Here is a 6,980-nt window from a genome sequence, read left to right on the forward strand (position 1 = left end):
TCATTCAAAATAAATTTATAGTTAGCTAGTGGGAAGCAGCCGCATCGCACAGGGAGATCAGCTGGGTGCTTTGTGACCACCTAGAGGGGTGGGATAGGGAGGATGGGAGGGAGGGAGATGCAAGAGGGAGGGGATATGGGGATATATGTATACGTATGGCTGAGTCACTTTGTTGTACAACAGAAACTAACACAGTATTGTGAAGCAATTATACTCCAACAAAGATCTATTTAAAAAAATAATAATAAAAATAAATTTATTCCAGGAGGGAAAGAAAAGGGCTTATATTGACTTCTATACACAGAGCTGGTGTATACATTTTGAAAGGAAGACGTCTCTTTTCTATTGACATGTTCCTCAGTGGAGTGTATTGTGTATTGAACAAACATTGTTAATGTTTCTGCACCTGAAGTCTTGATCTCCTTCTATGCAAAAAGCTTTATAAACTATTTTAAGATATTCCTGTGCTTCTGAGTTTGAGAGTTTTTAAGTTTTGTTTTTGTTTTTGTTTTCTAAAATAAACTTGGAAAACCTGACTCCTCATCTCTGGGATTGTACCTCCTTCTTTACATAAAAAATTGGTATTTAATGTTGCTTTTCCCAGAGCTCAACAATAAACCAGGTGGCACAGTGGATAAGATTCTGCACTCCCTATGCAGAGGGCCTGGGTTCGATCCCTGGTCAGGGAACTAGATCCCACATGTGTGCTGCAACTAAGAGTTTGCATGCCACAACTAAGGAGCCCGCTTGCCACAACTAAGACCTGGTGCTACCAAATAAATAAATATTTTTTTAAAAACATAGTGAATTTACCTGACCTCAAAAGTAAAGATTAAAAAGACAAAACAAAACAATACACCAGTACACTTACTTACATTTAGGTAAATAAGTGCACATCTCCAGCCAGGGCTATAAAAGTGACCTTTGCAGTTTCTAGAAACAGTAACAAAAATTATCAAAACCATGAAGGCATCTTCTTTTGGACTGAAGAGCCCAATTTGCTCATTTTTCTCTAGCTAGAGTTTGGAGTCTGCTACCCCAACTTCTTTGGTGGAGGAAAATCCAACTTTTATCATATATTAAACATGCCATTCAGGAAATTCAAGGCCCTGAACTTGAAGAAGTTAAGTGAATATGTGTTAACGTAGGTTTTGGTTTTTGTTTTGTTTTTTGGTATCATATTTTAACAATTTGAATAAAGAATCCTGATACCTTGTGTTTTCAGATTTCCTAGAACACCTCTTCCGGTTTTCAGGACATCTGTTTACTGCCTCAAAAAAAAAGATTTCAGTGAATTTGTAACGGCTACTACTGATTTTTGTTTACTTTTGGTTTTGGACCTCTTTATTTTTTGTAATCAACTTTATTGAGGTATGGTTTTAAGTACAATAATATTTAATGGTATATTTAAGTAAATATGTTTATACACCCAGGTAACCACCCTTCCATCCTCCCTCCCTCCCTCCCTCCCTCCCTTCCCCGCTTGGCATGTAGGATCTTAGTTCCCCAACCAGGGATCGAATCTGTGCCCCCTGCAGTGTAAGTACAGATCCCTAGTCATGGGACTGCAAGGGAAGTCCCTGAGGAAAATTTCTTACCCCCCCGTGTGATGATCTTGTGTTCATCATTAATGTTGTTCAGCAGAGATCTTTATTCCACCTTCCCAACACAGTAGGATTGTATTTCCGGGCTCCCTCGTGGTTGAAAAGGTTCATATGACTGGTTCTGGCCAACTAGTGAGTGAGTTGTGGTTGGAACTACCATGTCATGGTTAGAGCACTTAATCACCTGAGACTTTCCAGAGCCATCTTTTCCCTCTTGACAGCCAGCAGCATTCAAGATAGTGGCTACTCTGTTAGCCTGGATCCCTAAATGACTAAAATTAACAGAGGCCCCTCTCCCTCAACCACCCACAAAATAATGAAGGTAGTATAGTGTGAGGAAGAAAACAAACTGTTCATTTAGGCACAGACTTTGGGAGCTTGTTACCACCGCCTAACCCATCTGATATACCCATCCCAACTGATAACAGATGTTGGTACCAGCAATGGATGCCGCTGAAGAATAGAAACCTAAATAATGAGGCCCTGGATTAGGGACTGGCAGCAGGTGGCAAAAAAAACTGCTATCAGAGGATGGAAGGATGGCGATTCATGTTGTGGAGAAGTGAAACTTCGGTCACCTGACAACTTGGAAGGTAGGTCATGTGCCAATGGATGTGTGGCCTTAAGAGAAGTAGGAAAGTGGTGTTAGTAGCATGTACTGGAGGCTGTTTCCATTTGACAATTTACTATACGAAACACATGAGGGGCTTCCCTGCTGGCTCAGTGGTTAAGAATCCGCCTGCCAATGCAGGGGACACGGGTTCCAGCCCTGGCCCGGGAAGATCCCACATGCCACGGAGCAACTAAGCCCGTACGCCACAACTACTGAGCCTGCGCTCTAGAGCCCGCAAACCACAAATACTGAAGCCCAGGTGCCTAGAGCCCATGCTCTGCAACAAAGAGAAGCCCACGCACCGCAACGAAGAGTAGCCCCCGCTCGCCGCAACTAGAGAAAGCCCGCATGCAGCAACGAAGACCCAACACAGCCATAGATAATTTTTAAAAAGAGAAAAACTCTCTAAAAAAAAAAAAAAAGAATCATGTGTGACTGATTTCTCAGGCCTGACCACAGACGATTAGGAAGGCTTCAGGCGGCACAGCTGGCGGGACTGGGGGAAGCTGCCCTCCTCACACCAGACCTGGGGCACAGCCGGCGCACTTCGGTTTCTGAAGGGGCTTGCGGTCAAGGACTCAGGGCCCTCGGCAGGTAAATTTACATTCCTACCCGTCACCTTCATTCCACAGGTTTGTTTTGTGTGTGTGTGTGTGTTTGGCTGTGTGCGGCACGCAGGATCTTAGTTCCCCAACCAGGGAAACCCGTGCCCCCTGCAGGGGAAGCACGGAGTCTTACCACTGGACCGCCAGGGAAGTCCTCCATAGGTTTTGATCTGAGGACCTCTGCCTCCTTGTGAGGGAGGGGAGAACCTTGAAGGCTTTTCCACCCCCAGCCTTCCCCGTTTGTCCCCTCACCAGCAGCCTCAGGGTCCGTAAAACGTTGGAGCCTTTTTTTCAAGGGTGCCTTTAGCAGTAAGACATCCCCAAGGAGCTCTGAACCCCCGACCCTCGGCTGCGGCGCCTTTCCATGTGAGAATATGGAACAGGGGAGTTGGCGCTTTCTCCAGTTTTAGCCTTTTGCTTATTCCACCACAGTAAATGATTAAAGACTGAACTCTCATTTTTGGCTCCTTGCCTTTTGAGCTCCTCCCACACCTGGCAGCTCAGCTCTCCCAGCTCAGCTGAGCTCCTTACAAACAAGATCCGTGGACAGCACTCAATCAGGGACCAAAGAGGCAGGAATACCAGTAACTTTTTCTTCAGTCACAGACCTCAACCCTCCTTCTCTTAGGAATCTCAGGGGGCATCCTGGGCTGTCCCAGAGACCCTGCAGAAAAGCTCAGCTGTCATCTTCCAGTTACTCAAGTACTGTCCTAAATCTGCCTTTCCCAATCAACAGCAAGAGTGGTATGGGGTTTTAAATAGTGGTGTCAGCCCTGGATGCACATTAGAATCACCTGGGGGACTTACCGAAAACACCGATGCCAGGCCTTCCCCCTAGAGCGTCTGGTTTTAATTTCACTGATTTAGAGAATGAATACGTACAGTTCTGCTCCAGGACACCCCAGATCTTCCATTCTCCAGCTCCATCACACCTTGGGTGATTCCTGTCACTTTCCTGAGCCTCAGCTTCCTCATCTGTGATATCAGGGAGGATAACACTTGCCTCCCAGGGGGTGTTATGGGAATTAAGTGAAACAAGGTGTCTGGAGGCACCTGGAACGTACTACGTGCACGGTAAATGTTGTCTCCCTCAGAACGTGAATCAAGAGGAATTTCCTGTGAGCCCAAGAGCCGGGAAGACTACTTGGAAGAGTTAGACTGGCCTCCTTAAGGAGGAACACTGAGATTTGGTTGAGTGGACGGGCCAAGGGGCCACTCTCAGACCTGGTCAGCCAGGGCCCCTGCCCTGGGCCCCGCACGTACAGGGCTGCGCTCTGGCCTTCCTCTGCCTGCACCTTGCCCCACGGGGCAAGGAGTCCATACGGGCCGAGGGCCGTGCCCCTGGGAGCCCACGCCACCACCTTCTAGATCCTGCACTGGGCGCTGGGCGCCCAGCCTGAACAGCCCAAGTCCGCTTCCATCATTCTTCCCCAGGCCAGTCCTCCCGAGAAGGGACCACGCTCCCAGTTTACAACTCTAGTCCCAAGGGGCTTAAAGGAGGCTGTTTGAAGAGCAGGGTGTCGGATCTTGGATTTGAGGGCTGGGAGTCTACAGACATGCGGGTGAGCCCCTTCAGGAGGTGGGGCAGAACCAGGGGTGGGAAGAGAAAGGGGCAGGGCACTGGCCAGGGGTCTCACGTGCTGTCTCGCTCCAGGCCACACAGACGTTTCCGGCAGCTCTGACACCGGTGTGCATTTTACAGCAAATGTTAACCTGAACATTTATGTTTCAGTAGCTTCTGCTATGTTTGTTCCCATTATTAATTTAAAAACAACACTTTTTGCAATCAAATAAATGCTTATCTCTATGCCTGGGACATCATAAGTGCTTGACAAATACGAGTGTTGCAGAGTCCAAACATACTACTCACTGCGGCTCCGATGTGTGGTTAAAGCATCTTGCTTGGTAGCAGGACTGCAGCTGGGAGGGAAATTGCCAGTTGAAAAGAAGTTGGTTTCTTCCGGTTTAAAACAGTCCCTTTTGTTTTCTTTTCCCTCCCCATTCTTCCTCCCCTTACCCCAAGGGGCATGGGGTGGAGGAGGCTGAGGGACATCACGCTGAGGGTGAGGGTAGGCGGTAAGTGGGGTCTGCGTGTTCTTCCCGCTGGTTCCTGCTGACTCTCTTTGACTCAGGGTCCATCTCACCCAGTCTTTGAGCGTCAGCCTCCAGCCTCACTGCACCTGCTGGGCTGGGCTCAACCGTGGCTCTTGTCAGGCTGCTGATTCTCTGAAAGTCAGCAGCAAATTCCACCCAGCTGAACCAATTCCCAGGTTGAACCAATCCTCTTAGAAGCTCAACGAAGTTCCCTCCCCATCACTCCTCACCCCACCCACCGCGCGCTCCAACCCACGGCCTCTGTGTTAACTGTTAATTCTCGGGCATTTTACACTGACAATAAGAGGAAAGTTGGGAGAAAGGGATAACACTCAGAGCTTTGTGCAGGAACTTCAGTTGCACATTGCTTTCCCCAGTCACTTTCCAAAAGCCAGCAAGATGGGCATTTTAGCTGAAAGTTCCCATCCAGCCCTAGTGTTATGGGCTGAATTGTATTCCCCCAAATTAAAATGTTGCAGCTCTAACTCAAATGTGACTGTATTTGGAGATAGGGCTTCTAAGGAGGTAATTAAGGCTCCGGGAGGTCATAAGGGTGGGGCTGTAATTTGAGAGGGCTGGAGTGCTTCTAAGAAGAGGAAGAGACCAGTGATCTCTCTCTCCTCCCCTCTCTCTCTGTCTCTCTCTCTCTCTCCTTGTGCACACAGAGAAAAGGCCCTGTGTGGACCCAGGGAGAAGGCAGCCATTGACAAGCCAAGGAGAGAGGCTTCACCAGAAACCAACCCTGCTGGTACCTTGACCCTGGACTTCCAGGCTCCAGGACTGTGAGAAGGTAAATGTGTAGTGCCTAAGGCATGCAGACTGTGGTATTTTGTTAGGGTAGCCGCAGCAGTCTAAGACGCCTAGGGACCCCAATCTAATGCCTCTGGGAACCTAAGCAGGTCAGGTGCCCGATGTCACTGCTACCTATGTCCTGAACCTCACTGCTCACCGGAATTACAGTCCCATACTTCCGCCCCCACCCGCTCCTCCCCATCCTCCAAAACCAGGTTTCAGCTTCCCTCCTATATCCCCTTAGTCCTTATTCCTATGTTTCTCCTGGGACTTACCATGTTGTTCCATTGGCCCAGGAACCCGTCTGCAGCTCAGAGACATTCTTCAGGAGGTTTTTTTCATGCCATGTCTCCACTGATGTTCCCACTTCAAGCAGCTTCAAACATGGACTATAAATTTTCTCTGTATGTGGGAATGCTCACACCAAGGAAAGAGGCCAAGTTTCCCCTGCCATGTCCCTGATCTGGAGGGACAGACACCTTGTAAGCAGGCTCCAAGAGCTCCTTATTGAGACTGAGCTGGCTCTGAGGAAGGACTGGACCCTTTAAGATTCCAGAAGGAATCATCCTGTTTCCTGGGAGTCCATTCCCAGCCTCAGGGTTTCATCCCAGCAATGAATCAATTAGCCTAGGACTGGAGAGAGGGCTTTTCAAAGTAAGGGAGCCAGCATAGACCTCAGGGGAAAGGCCGTAGATTTTGGAGTCAGACTCCTGGGGGTTTGGTTTCTGGCTGTGAGACTTACCGGGGGATCTTAAGCAAGTCATGTCATATCTCCGAACTGCAGTTTCCTCCTCTGTTAAATAGGAATAATGATCCTCGCTTTGCAGGGTTTTAATGAAGATCTCACATTGTTTGGGAAATGCCTGGTTCGGGGTTCTGCAGACATTTACTCCGTTCACCCTCTTCTTCCTGAGTCAGTCTGGCCAGCAAATCTGAACTGTAGCTCTCCCCCTGCATTGTATGGAATAGCTTTTGTGTGTGCGTTGTGGGAAGGGGAGGGGAGGAGAAGGGGTGGCTGCCTTTTAGAAATCTGATTTATCTTCTTATTGTGTGAAGGAAGTATGCCCTCAGAAAATGCAAACTAACCATAATCTCTATCCAAGCACATCTTCAGGAAGGAAGACCCACTCTCCAAATGACGGATTAGGGAGCAATCATTCCCGGATGCAATGTCGATGACGTTGGCAATTGGCAGTGGGGATTTCTTGAGTGGATGAGTGAATGAATAAATGAAAGGCCTTTTTAAGTCTTGGTTTTGGAACATTGCCAGCT

Source organism: Balaenoptera musculus, chromosome 3 (assembly GCF_009873245.2).
Source record: "Balaenoptera musculus isolate JJ_BM4_2016_0621 chromosome 3, mBalMus1.pri.v3, whole genome shotgun sequence".
Classification (NCBI taxonomy): Eukaryota; Metazoa; Chordata; class Mammalia; order Artiodactyla; family Balaenopteridae; genus Balaenoptera; species Balaenoptera musculus.